The sequence below is a fragment of the Ranitomeya variabilis genome, chromosome 5 (assembly GCF_051348905.1).
Source record: "Ranitomeya variabilis isolate aRanVar5 chromosome 5, aRanVar5.hap1, whole genome shotgun sequence".
In the NCBI taxonomy this organism is placed as follows: Eukaryota; Metazoa; Chordata; class Amphibia; order Anura; family Dendrobatidae; genus Ranitomeya; species Ranitomeya variabilis.
Window position 1 is genome coordinate 331,289,756 of NC_135236.1, and position 22,241 is coordinate 331,311,996.

The window sequence follows — 22,241 nt, forward strand, 5'->3', positions numbered from 1 at the left end:
CTAAACATAGTCCTTACAGCCTGGCTGGGAGTCATTTCACCTGGACGGGAGGCCAAACCTGCCGGGCATTATAGTAACACTCCAGCACTTACCAGAAGACGACGTCTTGAGCAGCGACTTAGGTAGTGCTTCCACGCAGCTTCTCTAGCAGGAGGCAGATAACATTACATGGTCACATCCACTGGAAGGTCACAAGCACTTGGCAGCTCTCCGTCACACTGCTCAGCCCAGCCACACTACTTGCATACCGCAGTCTATAGAGGAACAGTGATGTCACCTTTGATCTTAACAGGAAAACCAGTACAGGAGATCCTGTACAGTACAGGTCCATACGCATTAGATGGCTGGCAGATTAACAATGCTTCGGCAGACAGCCATTTCACCTTGTTCTCACACACATAGAACCGCTCAATGCGATCGGTAGTCTGAAATCGCACATTAGTGTTAGAAATCTTCCCCAACTAGACTTTGAGCAGTGGTACATATATGCTCCAATGTCGCTTTACTCATACAGGTGATGCAGGACGCCCATTCCACCGGTGGGACCCCCAGCGATCAGCAACTTATCCATACTGTCGAGTGGAGACAAGGGGTTATCCAACAATTATAACTTTAAAGGGAACCTGTCACCAGTTTTCTGCTACACCATCTGATAGCAGCACGATGTAGGAGCCGGGACCAATATTCAAATGATGTATCACTTACTGGGCTGCTTGCGGCAGTTTTGATAACAATTGTTCTATCTGCTGCAGCTCTACTGGCTCACTGCATGATAAAGGAACCCTGTCACCCCTCTTTGCATTTTTAAGTAAAAGAGGCACCTTCTGCAGCACTAAGGCTGCATTCTGTGAAGGTGGCTTTTCTGTTTGTGCTCCCTACCAATGCTGCAATATTAAGTTGTATAAATTGCGCGCCATACCTGTATTCTGTCCGGGGGGCATGTCTTTTCCCCCGGACTCAACCGCCTCCCAGCCGTCAATCATGTCTTAAGTGCACCGGGCGCTGCCTCCTCTGTTTGTGTTCACGTACCCGGCGCCTGCGCTCTGCAAGTCACATCAGCTGATCAAGTGATCCCGACCTACAGTGTGTTCTCATGTATTCACACTGTGGGACTGGGAATCTGGCGCATGCGCAGTTAGGCTCTTTCCTCCAGCATTATACGACTCGTCTGCACTGCAGCGTCAGAGTGATCACAAGCTGCAGACGAGTCATATAATGCTGGGGGAAAGAGACTGAGGGAGATGGGGACAGCCACAGAGCCTAACTGCGCATGCGCCAGATTCCCAGCCCCACAGTGTGAATACATCAGACCACACTAAGGCTCTGTCGGGAGCGAGGAGTGCCCACGGCTACGTGGTACCAGCCAGCAGGAGCACTGCGCCTCTATAAAGCCCTTTCTGGGGCACATTTTGCATTAACCTTCAGTATGCTACAAATAATGGGGTTTAAAAGGGCTTTCTGTTACTTTTATATTGATGACCTATATTTAGGAAAGATCGGCAGAAGTTCGGTGGGAATCCAACATCCGGCAACCCCAAGGATCGGCGGTTATTGGGTCTAGTAGACTCTGGGTGTAAACGGTGTACGCTCTGGTGTGTGCAGGGCAACTTGCTCTGCTTCTTGTGTGCTGCTCTGGGAAACACAGTGTATGACACAATTACATACTGGAGTAGAGGCTCAGCAGCATATCAGTGACATTAGGAAAGGGTCTACATTATCTGCATGGCTACTGATTAAGCCTTAAGGACTAGAATTCAGACATCCCTTTTTAAGTAATGGCACAATATAAAAACGTCCAATGCAGGCAATAACAAAACCACTTTACGCCACATTATTCTAAAAGCTCATATTGGTTTATGTGGCTGGAAGGTAGGTTAATAATACTCACGGGGGTCCTTTAATTGACTAGACAGCCTAAACTTGAATTTTGGCTCTTACCACATTACACCATAGATCCATAGATACATGATGAAGATGAAATAAGTAAAGCGATGCAGTCTCTGGATGAGTAAACATGGCTGTGGAGTCGGCGCCCATTTTGGTGGAGTCGGCGTCATGAAAATTGAGGAGTCAGAGTCGGAGGTTTGGCTTACCAACTCCACAGCCCTGTGAGTAAACACAAATTGTTATATTGTGCTAGTACGACTGATAATACAGCCTAATGCTGAACCTATCCTACCACCCGATGCCACCAGTACGTGTACGAAGGACGCGGCAATCATATACAGCCTGTGCTGCTGCTGGAAAGCACTTTATTTAAAGCGGATCATCAAAAATTGCATAAAAAAAGCCAAGAGAACATTAAGTTTTAAGCTACTTTTCAATCAAAGTGTTTTTAAAAAGTTCATCTGTTCTGAGATGGCTTACTTTACAGCAAATAACATTGCCCTCAGCATTTCTATTAAATCTCTAATAATGCCGCCACCTTTCAAAGTAGTCGGCGATGAGTCCACATGTGCCATTGATATTTTATGCTCTCCTGTAGTTTCTGGGCGGCAGTTTTTCAGAAACCAGTTATATATTATGGGTCAGATTTGGAAGAGGGTCATAGCATGAAAATTAGTCGGCAAGAATAGTCCCAGTCTCTCTACCGAAATCCTTTTTTCATTCCCTAAATCAAATCATTGCTAAGTTCGTTTGGAAGTTTAAAAAAGCTCGACTGCCTTTTAAGACCCCGATCCTCCCGAAATAGGCGGGAGGCTTAGGTCTGCCCGATTTGTTCACCTACTATCAGGCTATACATCTGGCCAGATGGTTAAAACTAACTCACCTAGCAGACCAAGGTATTCAAGCACACATCGAAATGCAATTTCTACGTTGTGAGACAAAAAAACGGCTATGGACAACATACCCCTTTTCGGAAGTTAGCTTTGATGAGATCCTCTCAACAACTTTATTAAAGGGAACCTGTCACCCCCAAAATCGAAGAGGAGCTAAGCCCACTAGCATCAGGGGCTTATCTACAGAATTCTGTAATGCTGTAGATAAGCCCCCAATGTATCCTGAAAGATGAGAAAAAGAGGTTAGATTATACTCACCCAGGGGCGGTCCGATCCGATAGGCGTCGCGGTCCGGTCTGGGGCCTCCCATCTTATGATGACGTCCTCTTCTTGTATTCACGCTGCAGCTCCGGCGCAGGCGTACTTTGTCTGTCCTGTTGAGAGCAGAGCAAAGTACTGCAGTGAGCAGGCACCGGCCCTCTCTGACCTTTCCCGGCACCTGCGTACTGCAGTAATTTGCTCTGCCCTCAACAGGGCAGACAAAGTACGCCTGCGCCGGAGTGTGAATACAAGAAGAAGAGGACGTCATCGTAAGAAGATGGGAGGCCCCGGACCGCGACGCCCATTAGACTGGACTGCAGCGGGACCGCTCCTGGGTGAGTATAATCTAACCTCTTTTTCTCATCTTTCAGGATACATCGGGGGCTTATCTACAGCATTACAGAATGCTGTAGATAAGCCCCTGATGCTGGTGGGCTTAGCTCATCTTCGATTTTGAGGGTGACAGGTTCCCTCTAATCAGACGTTTATTGATTCCAAACCAACCGCCTACATGCTACTTTCTGGACAGAATACTACTTGGCCTTATCCCATACATTTTCAACCCGGATTTTACAGATCCCTATGGGTTCTGGACTTCTCTCCCAAACAAGTCAATTTCCCATCTTTTGAATGACAAAATAAATTGCATTAACTTGTGGCCCTTGGAAGCTACAAGCGCCCAACTAATTATCTTAAAAAAAAAAAAAAAAATACATGTGACAATTTATGTTGCAGATCAAAAAACTGACCACTCCCCCTCCTCAGTGGCTTTGGTTGGACTTACTAACGAAAATACACCCACCTATCCCGAGACTCATCTCGAAAATTTATATTAATATTATAAACTCTATATTAAACACTACCCCACTATTTTTCCATGTCAGAAACATCAACATTTCTGGTCTAAAGGTAAAGTTAATGATACAGTGAAAGCCCTAGGGTGATAAAATCGGAACTTACTGCCCCAGAAGTACTTCTGTCCCTCCCCTCACCCAATTTCAAACCCAAAAAACATGACCTTCTCCCTTTGATGTTAGGAGCCGCAAAACACCTAATTGCCTTAAAATGGAAATGACAAACCCCACCAACTATAGGGGAATGGTTAGAGAAAATTAAGGATATCTACAGACTGGAGGAACTCTTGAGTAGGGTGACCTTCTCTCACGACTGTTTTCTTAAGATCGGGGCTCCCTGGACTGGATGGTCTGGAAAGGATTGGGGTCACTAGTTTCCTCCTCCTGGATGCAGCGGTGGTTGAGCTCCCTTGAGGGAAGGGCCCCTTCGGGTGACCCAGTGGTTCCCTCTATAGTTTACTAGACTCTTGATTTTAGCCACAATATCTCTTCTAGGATTACAAGTTTGATTCTATTAACATATTAATCACAAATAATTGTTTACTCGATGAATCTACGCAGTTTGTAAGTTTATGGATACACCTGGTATATGTCTTGTTCCTTTTATTCTGTTTATTATTGTTTATTGTCTTACATTCCCCTTGGTGTTTGTACAAGCTCACGTGTATAATAACTATGTTTATACAGGAGACAACGTTCTCTGTGATCTATCAAGCTGTGAGTTTACCTTCACTGTATGTTTAAAATTTATAAATAGAGAATTTAAAAAAATAAATCAGTAGGTAAGAAAAAAGCTGAAAAATAGCAACTTCATGTTATTTTTACAGACTAATAACACTAAGGGCCATTGAAGAATTTTTGGGAAAACCCCTTTAACATGTGCATGTATTGTGAACCCCACCCTTCTCCTGCTGGGAGGGTAAATATAGCAGAAAAACAAGACAGGTCCAGCTAATTTTAGATGAGTAAATTAATCACGCAGCTCATGATAACTCGGCATGATATCCTGCATTTCCTCTCCAGCCAGTAAGGGTACCGTCACACTAAGCGACGCTGCAGCGATAGCGACAGCAATGCCGATCGCTGCAGCGTCGCTGTGTGGTCGCTGGAGAGCTGTCACACAGACCGCTCTCCAGCGACCAGCGATGCCGAGGTCCCCGGGTAACCAGGGTAAACATCGGGTTGCTAAGCGCAGGGCCGCGCTTAGTAACCCGATGTTTACCCTGGTTACCAGCGTAAAAGTTAAAAAAACAAACAGTACATGCTCACCTGCGCGTCCCCCAGCCTCTGCATCCTGACGCTGACTGAGCTCCGGCCCTAACAGCACAGCGGTGACGTCACCGCTGTGCTTTCACTTTCAGTTTAGGGCCGGCGCTTTAGTGTCAGGAAGCAGAGGCTGGGGGACGCGCAGGTGAGTATGTACTGTTTGTTTTTTTAACTTTTACGCTGGTAACCAGGGTAAACATCGGGTTACTAAGCGCGGCCCTGCGCTTAGTAACCCGATGTTTACCCTGGTTACCAGTGTAAAATATCGCTGGTATCGTCGCTTTTGCTGTCAAACACGGCGATACACGGCGACCTAGCGACCAAATAATGTGCAGACCTTCTAGCAGCGACCAGCAATTTCACAGCGGGATCCAGATCGCTGCTGCGTGTCAAATACAGCGATATCGCTATCCAGGTCGCTGCAACGTCACGGATTGCTGGCGATATCGCCTAGTGTGACGGTACCTTAACACACATGCAACCAAGACAAAAACTGCGCAAATCCTACATAACAAATATCACCGATATCTCCAGATGGCATTCACCAGCTTCCACTACTAAGAGATAAAGCAAAGACGCAGAGTGTTACATTCATTCAAACAGGGTTTTCTGGTTTTGTAAAGAAAAACTGGGCTTTACTCATTCTCCACAGGTCCAACACTGCGTTTACTCAGCTGTTCCCGAAGTCTGTTATTGTCACACTGGATCCAGGGAGGGTGAATAAGAGCTTGTTTAAAAAAAAAAAAAAAAAAAAAACTGCACCCGAATTCAAATCAACTTTCAATTACTACTTCAGGTATTCTATGATGTACGATTTCCTTCTCCACATCACACTAAATGCTGGAGGCTGAAAGTAACATCCAGTCAACATGACAATGCAGATGTCAAGGATATATGATGGCTTATGGGGCAAGGTTGGGGAAGAAGCCAAGATGATCTAAAGAGGAAAATGACTTCGCAATGTCGAATAGTTTCTAAAAAAAAAAAAAAGTAATTATAGGGTTTAGGCCCACAAGTGAATATAGTGTATCACACTCCTTAACATTGGAATAGCAAGCTTACGGAAAGGTCATGAAATTATGGAAAGAACAGAATCGATAGACATCCCAAATTTGATAGATGGAACACAAATCAGAAGATGCCGCAGGCCAAGGTACCATGCTTGAGACACGTAGGCTGTTCAGAATGGCACATGCGACATGGCGTGGTACAGCTCCTGTGACCCTTTGGAAAAATGGCAGTACCACTGGTTCCACAATTGATCCATTCTGTACTGCTGGTGAAAATGGAGATCACTTACCAAGCCTAAGGAATCAGTGTCTACACAAATCAGAAGGCATTTGCATGATATTGTGCAGGAATTTGGTCTGGAGTGGTCTTGAAAGTCACACCGGTCCTACTCCCAAGATTCATGGTGTGGGGTTGCATAATATATAGCAGCTGGACCCCTCTAATCTTCAATCTAGGTACACGAATCCCTCGGCGTTACAGTGATTTGGTCGTGGAATCAGTGGTACGGCCAATTCTTCAAAGTGTCACAGGAGCCATTTTTCAACATGACAACACCTGCCCCCATGCTGTTCACGCTACTGTGAGCGGCCTGCGTGACCTCAATGGCCTGCAGAGTCTCTAGACTTGTCTTCCATTGTGCACACCTGGGACATCATCGGTTGGCAATTACAAAGGAAGTTACTGGAGATCTTGAAGATTTGCATGCACAAGTACATAAAAACCGAAGACAGAAGAATAAACAAATCCCATGTTTGGGACCCAGTCCTACTCATTCCTTATTCACACAGGACGTCACTATGATGCAGGGTAAGGTTTTAATATTCGAGCTTAGGACCATCCCGAATTTGGGTAGACTGACGTTGGTGGGATGGCTTTTACGCTTTTTTTTTTTTTTTTTTTTTTACATCCAACTTGTACTGCAGTTAATTTTTTTCAGTTCTGCACAAGTCCATTCATCATGGCATAACATTCCTCAGACAGGCATTAAAAACCCAATTAATAGCATGCTAAGGTGTGTGTCATTTTCATAATTCCACAACTTTCCCTGGTATTTAGTTTTCCATAGACACATTTAAGTCCCTTAATTAACCAGGTCTTATATGGAATTTCTCAGCAGGATTATATCCCCCCCAAAATATTTATTTGCACATGTATCTCTTTAAAAGGGAAATTAAACAATATTTTTACATTTGCAACATTACTGAGAAATCAGCGTTTGAATTGATATGCAAATGACTATGGTAGTTCTGAAGCCTGTCACTCCAACTCTATTCCCAACACAGCTCCTGCTTGACTTACAGCCTCTATGCTATGTGACTTCTGGATAATGAATCCCAGTCAAGCAGGAGGAGATGGCACTGGGCGAGGAATAGAGCTGGAGTGACAGAGGCTCCAGGACTTGACATTTTTACCCTTCTGCATTTCAGCACCATAACTTTTTTGTTTTGTTAATTGACGTGGCTATATCGGGAATCATTTTTTGAGAAAGAAATGATACAGTATTTGGACACCTACACATTATACCAACAGAAGCTTTTATGATGTCCCTTTCTAAATCCATAGACATTAAAAGGGGTTGTCCACTACTCAGATTAATTAGTATATTCAGCCATATAAAATAGAAAAAACAGCGGGTACACTCTTTCAGTGACGTTCCAAGTCAGAATTGCTGCTCCTCTCAGACTTTGTCCGGATCTGGATGTCCGTTACATCCAAAGGAAGTGACAGTGAAGCGGACCATTAGCAGCCAGTGATTGGCTGCAGGGCTCACGTGGATTAACGTTACTTGAGCCCCAGCAACGACGTGCCTGGAAATGTGCCGGAGGAGAGTAGAGGCAGTTTTTATTTTACAGGGTAGAATATACTAATTGAGCAGGGATTGTGTGAGTCAAGGATAACCCATTTCATATGGAGTTGGTCCCTCATTTGCAGCTTTAACAGCTAACACTCTTCTGGGAGAGCCCTCTACCAAATTTTACAGAGTGTCCGTGGAAGTTTTTGACCATGCATCCAGAAGAGCATTTGTGAAATCAGACACTGATGTTGGACCTGGTTTTAGTTCCCAAAATATGTAGCAATCTCGTGGAGTACTCTCCATAAATGCAATAAGTCATCAGTACACACTGCATTCAACACTTTCTGACAAAAGATGACAGGACTTGAGCAACAAGAAAAGTGCAATAAAGTGATAATCCAAGAAGAAAAATCTATCCTCCGCAGCACCTGAAGAAACTGCCCTTTATATCTGTATGGTCTCCCCTTTGTGGGGGCTTTTTTTGTGGTTCCTAAACACTTCCACTTTTGAATAATCGCTCCCATAGGTGATCGTAGATGATTTACGAGGGAATGCATTTCACAAACTGACTAGTTACAAATGGCATCCTATTCTAGTAAAATGGTGGAATTCAGTGAGCGCTTTAGAATGAGCCATTCTTTCATAAATGTTCATAAAGGCAGGCTGCATGGTACGGGGCTGGATATTATACACCTGTAGCAGTGAGATTGAATGAAAAGCCAGAAATGTATTATTAAAAAGCGTGTTCTCATATTTTTGTCCATACAGTGTGTGTTTAAATACCAAACACTGTTGAAAAATGCTAAAAATTACTGTGTACTTTTTATAAGAATTTGAAGCATGAATACAGAAAATAGTGATTTTGGGCATGGTTTTGTTTCACACTAAATAACCAGTTGAATTAACTCTTTAGGTTATTAGAGTCCAGTGGATACCTAACAAGTGTTGGCTTTCTGATAGCCAGGTCCAATATAAGAAGCAGAATTCCAGAGGCCTGAGCCTGACGACATCTTTCTTCTCAGTGACAGCAGAGGAACCAACCTGCTCCTGCTAGAATTCAGGAGCTTTAACCCCTTCCCGACCTGTGACAGAGTATGAGTCATGAAAGTCGGTGCCAATCCGACCTGTGACGCATATGCTGTGTCACAGAATGATCGCGTCCCTGCAGGCTGGGTGAAAGGGTTAACTCCAATTTCACCCGACCTACAGGGACAGGGGGAGTGGTACTTCAGCCCGGGGGGGGGGGGGTGGCTTCCCCCCCCCGTGGCTACGATCGCTCTGATTGGCTGTTTCACTTTCAACAGCCAATCAGAGCAATCTGTAATATTTCACCTATGAAAATTGGTGAAATATTACAATCCAGCCATGGCCGATGCTGCAATAGCATCTGCCATGGCTGGAGACCCCGATCTGCCCCCCCCCCCCCCCCACCGCCACCGATCTCCTCCTCTCCATCCTGTCATGTCCCATGCTCCCCTCCGTCCTCCTGTCCGCTCCCCCGTCCTCCCTATCTGCTCCCCCCGTGCTCCGATCCCCCCCCGTGCTCCGATCGCACCCCCCCATACTTACCGAGCTCCGATGTCCCTCCCGGTGTCCTCGGTCTTCTCCATGGGCGCTGCCATCTTCCGGCCGGCAGATTCTTTCCAGGTACATTTTGATTGCTGTGATAGGTTCTATCACAGCGATCAAAATAAAAAAAAAAAAGTAAATAACCCCCCCCTTTTATCACCCCCATAGGTAGGGACAATAATAAAATACAGAAATTATATTTATTTTTGTTTTTGGATTAGGGTTAGGGTTGCACTTAGGGATAGGGTTGCACTTAGGGATAGGGTTGCACTTAGGGATAGGGTTGCACTTAGGGATAGGGTTGGGGTAGCAATTAGGGTTAGGGTTACAATTAGGGTTACAATTAGGCTATGTGCACACGGTGAGGATTTGGCTGCGGATCCGCAGCGGATTGGTCGCTGCGGATTCGTAGCAGTTTTCCATCACATTTACAGTACCACGTAAACCTATGGAAAACCAAATCCGCTGTGCCCATGGTGCGGAAAATACAGCGTGGAAACGCTGCGTTGTATTTTCCGTAGCATGTCAATTCTTTGTGCGGATTCCGCAGCGTTTTACACCTGCTCCATAATAGGAATCCGCAGGTGAAATCCACACAAAAAACACTGGAAATCCGCAGGTAAAGCGCAGTGCGTTTTACCTGCAGATTTTTCAAAAACGGTGCGAAAAATCCACACACAAATTCGCAAAGTGGGCACATAGCCTTAGGGTTAGGGTTGGAATTAGGGTTAAGACTAGGGTTAGGGATGTGTTGGGGTTAGGGTTGTGGTTAGTGTTGGAGTTAGAATTGAGGGGTTTCCACTGTTTAGGCACATCAGGGGGTCTCCAAACACGACATGGCACCACCATTGATTCCAGCCAATCTTGCGTTGAAAAAGTCAAATGGTGCTCTCTCCCTTCCGAGTCCCGACGTGTACCCAAACAGTGGTTTACCCCCACATATGGGGTACCAGCGTACTCAGGAGAATCTGGACAACAACTTTTGGGGTCCAATTTCTCCTGCAACCCTTGGGAAAATAAAAAATTGCGGGCTAAAAAATTATTTTTGAGGAAAGAAAAATTATTTTTTATTTTCAAGGCTCTGCGTTATAAACTTCTGTGAAGCACTTGGGGGTTCAAAGTGCTCACCACACTTCTAGATAAGTTCCTTTGGGGGTCTAGTTTCCAAAATGGGGTCACTTGTGGGGGTTTTCTACTGTTTAGGCACATCAGGTGCTCTGCAAACACAACATGACGCCCGCAGAGCATTCCATCAAAGTCTGCATTTCAAAACGTCACTACTTCACTTCCGAGCCCCGGCATGTGCCCAAACAGTGGTTTACCTCCACATATGGGGTATCAGCGTACTCAGGAGAAACTGGACAACAACTTTTGAGGTCAAATTTTTTCTGCTACCCTTGGGAAAATAAAAAATTGCGGGTTAAAAATTATTTTTGAGAAAATAATTTTTTTTTTTTTTCCATTCAAAAAGCCAAATGGCGTGCCTTCCCTTCCGAGCCCTGCCGTGTGCCCAAACAGTGGTTTACTCCCACATATGGAGTATCAGCGTACTCAGGACAAACTGGACAACAACTCTTGGGGTCAAATTTCTCCTGTAACCTTTGGGAAAATAAAAAATTGCGGGCTAAAAAAATCATTTTTGAGGAAAGAAAAATTATTTTTTATTTCCACGGCTCTGCGTTATAAACTTCTCTGAAGCACTTGGGGGTTTACAGTGCTCACTATGCATCTAGATAAGTTCCTTGGGGCGTCTAGTTTCCAAAATGGGGTCACTTGTGGGGGAGCTCCAATGTTTAGGCACACGGGGGCTCTCCAAACGCGACATGGTGTCCGCTAAAGATTGGAGCCAATTTTTCATTAAAAAAGTCAAACGGCGCTCCTTCCCTTCCAAGCCCTGCCGTGCGCCCAAACAGTGGTTTATCCCCACATATGAGGTATCAGCGTACTCAGGACAAATTGTACAATAACTTTTGGGGTCGAGTTTCTCCTTTTACCCTTGGGAAAATAAAGAATTGTTGCTAAAAGATCATTTTTGTGACTAAAAAGTTAAATGTTAATTTTTTCCTTCCATGTTGCTTCTGCTGATGTGAAACACCTGAAGGGTTAATAAACTTCTTGAATGTGGTTTTGAGCACCTTGAGGGGTGCAGTTTTTAGAATGGTGTCACTTTTGGGTATTTTCAGCCATATAGACCCCTCAAACTGACTTCAAATGTGAGGTGGTCCCTAAAAAAATTGGTTTTGTAAGTTTTGTTGTAAAAATGAGAAATCACTGGTCAAATTTTAACCCTTATAACTTCCTGGCAAAAAAAAAAAAAAAATTTGTTTCCAAAATTGTGCTGATGTAAAGTAGACATGTGGGAAATGTTATTTATTAACTATTTTGTGTCACAACTCTCTGGTTTAACAGAATAAAAATTCAAAATGTGAAAATTGCGACATTGTCAAAATTTTTGCCAAATTTCCGTTTTTTTCACAAATAAACGCAGAAATTATCAACCTAAATTTACCACCATCATGAAGCCCAATATGTCACGAACAAACAACCTCAGAACCGTTAGGATCCGTTGAAGCGATCCTGAGTTATTGCCTCATAAAGGGACACTGGTCAGAATTGCAAAAAATGGCCAGGTCATTAAGGTCAAAACAGGCTGGGTCATGAAGGGGTTAAGGAACCCCAGGGAGCTTGGTCTGAGATCTTGTGGCCAGTAAGGTCATCAGAATCTGGTGGAAACTTCTGACTGTACATCCTATTCACAGCAGAAATCCAGGAACACTGATCTTCAGTCACAAACCTTTCTATAAGGCATCGACCACAATGTAAAACTAATACACATTTTTTTTAATGTACAAAAAGAAAGTTTACAGAGACCCCGACATTTACGCATGAAGCCGGGTGGGCCACTTCTTACATACCTGGCTGACTAGCAGTACCTCCACACTTGTTCTCCCGCCTGAGGCAGAATTATTTTGCAATCCGATGGGTGGATGAGTCTCTATGCGTGTCCTAGGTGTGTGCAGCTGTACGACTCTGGCTAAAGTAAAGGACTGTGTGACGGGTGTTCATGTCTCACAACGTACGTCACTTGTTTTCCATCACCTAGTCTATTGACCAACCCAGTGCCGAGACATTGCTCTTCCCTTCTCCACTCAGCTCCAGGTAGTAGAGGATGACTGCAGGATTATGGAGCAGCACCTAATGATCTGACATCACGAAACCCTCCAGATCAGACGACACACTCAGGCACTGAAGACTAGTGTGTGGCCCTGGAGTTGGCGCCTGTTCAGTTTATGTGCAGTCCATGTGCACCACAGATCCCACGCCACACACAGACCAAGTATAGCCAGGGTCCCGGAGCACATGGGGGGGATCTGTCATGTTACAGACCTGAATAATACATGCAGCTGGAGCACACGGCCGCCGGGCAGATATAACTAGGTCTCCGAAAAAAGGAAAAAAGTTATAGGTCCTGGAACGTGGCAATATAAAAGTGAAAAAACTGCTCTGGCATAAAAGACAAAAAATGAAGACACAAAAGATCATGAAAATCGTTGTCAGAGTCACATAAACAAAAAGGTAAAGCGATGGCTGCCACATATCAAGCTTCAAACAAAGATACCAAATGTAAATTTTTGGGGAAGAATCAACAATAAGCTTCACAACTGTGAAGTTGAACGAAATTTATTGGTTAAAGTTTTGTGAAAATTCAAAAACTGAAAAGTGGGGCGTGCAATATTAGTCTTCCCCTTTAACCCCTTCATGACCTTGGGATTTTCCGTTTTTCCGTGTTCGTTTTTCGCTCCCCTCCTTCCCAGAGCCATAACTTTTTTATTTTTCCGTCAATATCGCCATGTGAGGGCTTATTTTTTGTGAAACAAGTTGTACTTTTGAACGACATCATTGGTTTTAGCATGTCGTGTACTAGAAAACAGCAAAAAAATTCCAAGTGCGGTGAAATTGCAAAAAAAGTGCAATCCCACACTTTTTTGTTTGGCTTTTTTACTAGGTTCACTAAATGCTAAAACTGACCTACCATTATGATTCTCCAGGTCATTACGAGTTCATAGACACCAAACATGTCTAGGTTCTCTATTATCTGAGTGGTGAAAAAATTTTCCAAACTTTGCTAAAAAAAAAAAAAAAATGACGCCATTTTCCGATACCCGTAGCGTCTCCATTTTTCGTGATCTGGGGTCAGGTGAGGGCTTATTTTTTTGCATGCCGAGTTGGCGTTTTTTTAATGATACCATTTTGGTGCAGATACGTTCTTTTGATCATCCGTTATTGCATTTTGATGCAATGTCGCGGTGACAAAAAAAAAGGTAATTCTGGCGTTTCAAATTTTTTTCTCGCTACGCCGTTTAGTGATCAGGTTAATCCTTTTTTTTTTTATTGATAGATCGGGCGATTTTGAAACCGACGATACCAAATGTGTGTAGGTTTGATTTTTTTTTTTTTGTGATTTATTTTGAATGGGGCAAAAGGGGGGTGATTTAAACTTTTTTTTTTTTTTAATCTTTTTTACTTTTTTCACATTTTTTTTTTTTTTTTTTTTTTTTTTACTTTTGCCATGCTTCAATAGCCTCTATGGGAGGCTAGAAGCTGGCACAACTCGATCGGCTCTGCTACATAGCAGTGATCATCAGATCGCTGCTATGTAGCTCAATAACAGGCTTGCTATGAGCGCCGACCACAGGGTAGCGCTCACAGCTAGCCGGGATCAGTAACCATCTCAAGGACCTCTATGGTTACCATTCTGATGCATCGCTGACCCCCGATCATAGTGAAGTATATCGTGGCACAGCTGTGTTGGTGCACAAAATAGGTTCCCCAAACCAGTGAATATATAGTATAATAAAATGGCACTCAACTTATATGCATCTGTTGCTTAGAAAGTGATATTTTATTGCAGTCCAGAATAAATAAACGTTTCGGTCTGAACACGACCTTCTTCAGTAAACCGACTGCTCTTGTGTTGTAACTAACTGGGTGTCACTGTACCCCAATCAAGGCAAAAGAACATACAGGGGCTCGCTCTGTAGAGATAATCTCCCAGATGAAATTTTATGTCCAGTAAGATCAAAAGGTGTAAGTCTTCAGATTTTTCTTTGGAAAAAAGACCAATATGGGTCACTTGGCGTAGATGTTAAAAGAGGAGGTAAGTGGGAGTATACCCTGTGGCGTATCAGAAAAGGTAACTTGATATTGAGGTCACAAGTGGTTAATGGAGCCCACCCGAGTGTGGTTTAAGAGGTAGCGTATCTAATGCGGTGTCCTCCGCTGGTCTAACCAGCAGCGGACACCGCCTTAGATACGCTACCTCTTAAACTACACTTGGGTGGGCTCCATTAAACTACTTGTGACCTCACCATCAAGTTACGGCTTCTGGGTGGGCTCCATTAACCACTTGTGACCTCAATATCAAGTTACCTTTTCTGATACGCCACAGGGTATACTCCCACTTACCTTCTCTTTTAACATCTACACCAAGTGACCCATATTAGTCTTTTTTCCAAAGAAAAATCTGAAGACTTACACCTTTTGATCTTACTGGACATAAAATTTCATCTGGGAGATTCTCTACAGAGCGAGCCCCTGTATGTTCTTTTGCCTTGATTGGGGTACAGTGACACCCAGTTAGTTACAACACAAGAGCAGTCGGTTTTCTGAAGAAGGTCGTGTTCAGACCAAAACGTTTATTTATTTTGGACTGCAATAAAATATCACTTTCTAAGCAACAGATGCATACAAATTGAGTGCCAATTTATTATACTATATGACCCCCGATCATGTGATGGGGGTCAGCGATGCGCTCATTTCCGGCCGCATGGCCGGAAGCGCCGGTTAAATGCCGCTGTCAGCGTTTGACAGCGGCATTTACCTAGTTAACAGCGGCGCGTGAATCGCGATTTCACCCGCCGCTATTGCGGGCACATGTCAGCTGTTCAAAACAGCTGACATGTCCTGGCTTTGATGCGGGCTCAGCGCCGGAGCCCTGCATCAAAGCGGGGGATCTGACCTCGGACGTACTATCCCGTCTGAGGTCAGAAAGGGGTTAACTTAATACTTTGTTGCGCCACCTTTTTGCTGCGATTACAGCTGCAAGTCGCTTGGGGTATGTCTCTATCAGTTTTGTACATCGAGAGACTGAAATTCTTGCCCATTCTTCCTTAGCAAACAGCTTGAGCTCAGTGAGGTTTGATGGAGATCGTTTGTGAACAGCAGTTTTCAGCCACAGATTCTCGATTGGATCGAGGTCTGGACTTTGACTTGGCCATTCTAACACCTGGATACGTTTGTTTGTGAACCATTTCATTGTAGTTTTTTCTTTATGTTTGGGATCATTGTCTTGTTGGAAGACAAATCTCTGTCTCAGTCTCAGGTCTTTTGCAGACTCCCACAGGTTTTCTTCAAGAATGGTCCTGTATTTGGCTCCATCTATCTACCCATCAATTGTAACCATCTTCCCTGTCCCTGCTGAAGAAAAGCAGGCCCAAACCATGATGCTGCCACCACCATGTTTGAAAGTGGGATGGTGTGTTCAGGGTTATGAGCTGTGTTGCCTTTACGCCAAACATATCGTTTGGCATTGTTGCCAAAAAGTTTGATTTTGGTTTCATCTGACCAGAGCACCTTCCACATGTTTGGTGTGTCTCCCAGGTGGCTTGTTGCAAAGTTTAAACTACACTTTTTATGGTTATCTTTGAGAAATGGCTTTCTTCTTTCCACTCTTCCATAAAGGTCAGATTTGTGTAGTGTACGACTGATTGTTGTCCTATGGACAGACTGTCCCACCTCAGCTGTAGATCTCTGCAGTTCGTCCAGAGTGATTATGGGCCCCTTGGCTGCATCTCTGATCAGTCTTCTCCTTGTTTGAGATGAAAGATTAGAGGGACAGCCGGGTCTTGGTAGATTGGCAGTGGTATAATGCTCCTTCCATTTCAATATGATCGCTTGCACAGTGCTCCTTGGGATGTTTAAAGTTTTGGAAATCATTTTGTATCCAAATCCGGCTTTAAACTTCTCCACAACAGTATCACGGACCTGCCTGTTGTGTTCCTTGGTCTTCATGATGCTCTCTGTGCTTCATATAGAACCCTGAGACTATCACAGAGCAGGTGCATTTATACGGAGATTTGATTACACACAGGTGGATTATATTTATCATCATTAGGCATTTAGGACAACATTGGATCATTCAGAGATCCACAATGAACTTCTGGAGTGAGTCTGCTGCACTGAAAGTAAACGGGCCGAATAATATTGCACGCCCCACTTTTCAGTTTTTGAATTTCCACAAAAATTTAAAATAACCAATAAATTTCGTTCAACTTCACAATTGTGTTCCACTTGTTGTTGATTCTTCCCCAAAAATGAACATTTGGTATCTTTATGTTTGAAGCATGATATGTAGGAAAAAGTTGAAAAATTCCAGGGAGCCGAATACTTTCGCAAGGCACTGTATATGACACACGATCCATTAAAGTAATGGGGAATCATGTAATACATGGTCATGCCAAGTCCTTCAAAACAAGAGCTGATCATTGTAGTAGCCCTGTGCTTTGCTAAAACAAAAGGTGTCTAAAGTCAGAAAGCCCCTTTATGAAGCTCATACAAATTTATACAATTGTAACAAAACAGGGTGTAAGCCTGTACATCTTCAGCAGCTGTCGTCCTATTGTCTTCTAAGGCTGAACAATTCCAGATTTAGGCTCTAGATTGTAATGTCAGTGATGCACACAAAGTGAGGGCTAAAATGTAAAAAACAAAGTGACAGCTGCTATTAAGAGAACAATGGAACATGCCTCTATCCTGAAAACTAAAAATGACTAATATGTTCTCATTACAGCCCTATCTAAGCAGCAAACAAACATTAAGAACCTGTACCCGGTACCCAGCAAACTCGCCTGACCTTAACCCCATAGAGCATCTATGGAGGATTGTCAAGAGGAAGATGAGAGACACCAGACCCAACAATGCAGACGAGCTGAAGGCTGCTATCAAAGCAACCTGGGCTTCCATAACACCTCAGCAGTGCCACAGGCTGATCTCCATGTCACGAAGCATTGATGCAGTAATTGATGCAAAAGGAGCCCCAACCAAGTATTGAGTGCATTTACTGAACATACATTTCAGTAGGCCAACATTCAGATTTTAAAATCGTATGTAAAGTTGGTGTTATAAAGTATTCTAATTTACTGAGATAATGACTTTTGGGTTTTCATTGGCTGGAAGCCATAATCATCAACATTAACAGAAACAAACATTTGAGATCGATCACTCTGTTTCTAATGATTCTATATAATATATGAGGTTCACTTTTTGTATCGAAGAACTGAAATTAACTTTGATGATATTCTAATTATGTGAGAAGCTACTGTACACACCTTCTCTGAAAGGCCACAGAGGCTGGAACACCATTAAGCAAGTGGTACCACTAACCAAACACCATGAATACCAAGGAGATCTCCAAACAAGTCAGGGACAAAGTTGTTGAGAAGTACAAGTCAGGGATGGGTTATAAAAAAAATATCCCAATCTCTCATTATCCCCCAAAGCACCATCAAATGGAAAGAACATGGTACCACAACAAACCTGCCAAGAGAGGGCCACCCACCAAAATGCTCAGCCCCGGCAAGGAGGGCATGAATCAGAGAGACAGCACAGAGACCATAGGTAACCCTGAAGGTGCTGCAGAGTTCCCAAGCAGAAACTGCAGTAAGTGTCCATATGACCACAATAAGCTGTGCACTCCACAGAGGTGGTCTTTATGGAAGAAAGGGCAGAACAAAGTTTACATAACCACAAAACTTGTAAGGCTCGATTTGAGTTTGCCAAAACACAAGTGGGAGACTTCCCAAAGGTATGAAGAAAGGTGCTGTGGTCAGAAGAGAGAAAAAATTTTACTTTTAGGCCACCAAGATAAACGCTTTGTCTGGCCCCAAATCAACACACCGAGAACACCATCCCCACAGTGAAAAATGGTGGTGATAGCATCATGCTGTGGGGATGTTTTTCTGTAATAGGGACAGGGAAAATGATCCTAGTCGAGGGGAAGATGGATGGTGCGAAATACAGAGATATTCTAAAGCACAACCTGTTTCAGTCTGTCAGTGATTTGAGACTGGGACAGAGGTTCACCTTCCATAACAAGACACTGACCCAAAGCAACACTCGAGTGGTTTAGGGGGAACGTTTAAATGTTTTGGAGTGCCCTAGTTAAAGCCTAGACCTTAATCCAATTGAGAATCTGTGGTCACACTAGAAGATAGATGGTTTCCTCTGGTGTACAGCAAACTTGAAGGAGCTGAAGCAGTTTTGCCTTGAGGAGGAATGGGCAACAATCCCAGGGGCAAAATGTGGAAAGCTCATAGCGACTTAGCTGTAATTTCTGCAAAAGGAGGCTCTGTAAAAGTACTGACTTTAGGGGGGTGAATAGTTATGCACACTAAGGTTTTCGGTTATCTTGTCCCTTTTGTCATTTGCTTTACAACAAAAAGAAAAAACAAATATTCACAGTTGTAGGCATGTTCTTTACGTACATGATGCAAATCCTCCAAAAAAACAGTGGAACGTCACTGTATTTTGTGAGGGTTTGCATAAGTTCATGTAAAGAACATGCCTACAACTGTGAACATTTGGTTTTTATTTTACTGTGAAGCAAACAAGAAATAAGACAAAATAACTTAAAATTTCAGTGTGCATAACTACTCACTCCCCCTAAAGTCAGTACTTTATAGAGCCTCCTTCACAGCTACAAGTCGCTTTGGATAAGTCTCTGTGAGCTTTCCAAATGTTGCCACTGGGATTTTTGCCCATTCCTCAAGGCAAAACTGATCCAGCTCTTTCAAGTTAGCTGGTTTCCTCTGGTGAGCAGCAATCTTCAAGTTTGACCACACATTCTCAATTGGATTAAGATCTGGGCTTTGACTAGGCCATTCCAAAACATTGTTCATGTTCCCCTTAAACCACTCTAGTGTTGCTTTAGCAGTATGTGTTGGGTCATTTTCTTGTTGGAAGGTGAACCACTGTTCCAGTCTCAAATCAATGACACACAAACAGATTTTGTATTTCACACCATCCATCGTCCACTCAACTCGGACCATTTTCCCTGTCCAAGCTGCCATAAAACATCCCAACAGCATGATGCTGCCACCACCATGATTTACTATGGGGATGTTGTTCTTGGGCTGATAAACTGTTTTGGTTTGGCACCAGACTCAGCGTTTACCTTGGTGGTCAAATTTGGTCTCATATGACCACAGCACTTTCCTCCACACATTTGGGGAGTCTCCCACGTCTTTTGACAAACTCAAAATGAGTCTTACAATTGTGTGTGTAAGTAAAGTCTTTTTTCTGCCCAATCTTCCACTATGGAGTGTATGGCTTATTGAGGTCGTTTGGACAGATACTCCAGTCTCTGCTTGGGAACTCTGCATCTCCTTCAGGATCACCTTTGGTCTCTGCGCTACCTTTCTGATTAATGCCCTCCTTACCCAGGTTGAGGGTTTTTGTGGGCAGCACTTTCTTCGCAGGTTTGTTGTGGTACCATGTTCTTTCGATTTGATGGTGCTTCGGGGGATAATCAGAGATTGGGTTGTTTTTTTTTTTTTAATAACCCAACCCCAACTAAGCATGAGACTTATTAAGGTAATTGCTTGCACCAGAAATGTTTAAGGGTTTCATAGCAATTGGGGTGAATACATTTGCACATGACAATTTTTAGTTATTTGATGCCTGAAACTTAATTTCATAGTTATTTATTCCTATATTTTTCTCACTTCACCAATTTATACTATTTAGTGCTGATACATGCCACACAAATCAGATTTAAAGGGGTATTCCCATCTCCAAGATCCTGTCCCAACTTGTAGCAGGTGTATTACTAATAATAGCAATTACCTCCAATTAGAAATATAGTATATTTTTTCTGATTCACAGTCTCTTTCCTCATGTGCAGGCACTGAAGGACCTTAGGTATCCATGGTTACAACCCAACCACTAGCAACCAACTAACACTGTATCAGTGGTCGTAACCATAGATACCCAAGGTCCTCCAATTCCTGCACATAAAGAAAGAGTCACAGTCTGCCGGCTTCCCTGCTGCCCAGTCGTCCTCCCCACAGTCTGTCGGCTTCCCTGCTGCCCCCTTCCCCCCACACACACACACTTTGCCGGCTTCCCTGCTGCCCTCTCCCCTCTCTGTCGGCTTCCCCGCACCCCTCCCCACAGTCTGCCGGGCTTACCTGCTGCCCCGCAGCCCTCCCCACAGTCTGCCGGCTTCCCTGCTGCCCCGGAGCCCTCCCCACAGGCTGCCGGCTTCCCTGCTGCCCTCCCCACAGGCTGCCGGCTTCCCTGCTGCCCTCCCCACAGGCTGCCGGCTTCCCTGCTGCCCTCCCCACAGGCTGCCGGCTTCCCTGCTGCCCTCCCCACAGGCTGCCGGCTTCCCTGCTGCCCTCCCCACAGGCTGCCGGCTTCCCTGCTGCCCTCCCCACAGGCTGCCGGCTTCCCTGCTGCCCTCCCCACAGGCTGCCGGCTTCCCTGCTGCCCCGGAGCCCTCCCCACAGGCTGCCGGCTTCCCTGCTGCCCCGGAGCCCTCCCCACAGGCTGCCGGCTTCCCTGCTGCCCCGGAGCCCTCCCCACAGGCTGCCGGCTTCCCTGCTGCCCCGGAGCCCTCCCCACAGGCTGCCGGCTTCCCTGCTGCCCCGGAGCCCTCCCCACAGGCTGCCGGCTTCCCTGCTGCCCTGGAGCCTTCCCCACAGGCTGCCGGCTTCCCTGCTGCCCCGAAGCCCTCCCCACAGACTGCCGGCTTCCCTGCTGACCCGGAGCCCTCCCCACAGACTGCCGGCTTCCCTGCTGACCCGGAGCCCTCCCCACAGGCTGCCGGCTTCCCTGCTGCCCTCCCCACAGGCTGCCGGCTTCCCTGCTGCCCTCCCCACAGGCTGACGGCTTCCCTGCTGCCCTCCCCACAGGCTGACGGCTTCCCTGCTGCCCTCCCCACAGGCTGACGGCTTCCCTGCTGCCCTCCCCACAGGCTGACGGCTTCCCTGCTGCCCTCCCCACAGGCTGACGGCTTCCCTGCTGCCCTCCCCACAGGCTGACGGCTTCCCTGCTGCCCTCCCCACAGGCTGACGGCTTCCCTGCTGCCCTCCCCACAGGCTGACGGCTTCCCTGCTGCCCTCCCCACAGGCTGACGGCTTCCCTGCTGCCCTCCCCACAGGCTGACGGCTTCCCTGCTGCCCTCCCCACAGGCTGACGGCTTCCCTGCTGCCCTCCCCACAGGCTGCCGGCTTCCCTGCTGCCCTCCCCACAGGCTGACGGCTTCCCTGCTGCCCCAGAGCCCTCCCCACAGGCTGCCGGCTTCCCTGCTGCCCTCCCCACAGGCTGCCGGCTTCCCTGCTGCCCTCCCCACAGACTGCCGGCTTCCCTGCTGCCCTCCCCACAGACTGCCGGCTTCCCTGCTGCCCTCCCCACAGGCTGCCGGCTTACCTGCTGCCCTGGAGCCGCCTCCGCCTCCTCCCGCCGCGGGCGCCAAGCTCTTTGAATTTGCTCGGACCATGAGCTCGGGGATCTGCGCGCTCGCCGGTATCCGAGCTACGAGCCAGGCCAGCAGGGCTACAGGCACCGTCCTGGCCGCCCGTGGCAACGAGCAGAGCGACACGGATCATTATCCAATAAGAGCGCTTGCAGGTCACATGACGCCGC

General features: G+C 45.5%; 1 protein-coding gene across 4 annotated transcripts in view; it reads right to left on the reverse strand.

Annotated features, from left to right (window-relative positions):
* Positions 1-22,241, reverse strand: part of PHTF2 (putative homeodomain transcription factor 2) — a 152,321-nt gene that overhangs the window by 129,832 nt on the left and 248 nt on the right. For 3 of the 4 annotated variants that reach the window (XM_077264707.1, XM_077264705.1, XM_077264708.1), the window contains exon 1: positions 22,026-22,165. The exons of the other annotated variant lie outside the window; for it this stretch is intronic. The gene's annotated coding sequence lies outside the window, so the exon portion shown is untranslated. Of the gene's footprint in view, positions 1-22,025; positions 22,166-22,241 lie in introns of those variants that run through there. 4 annotated transcript variants of the gene reach the window in all.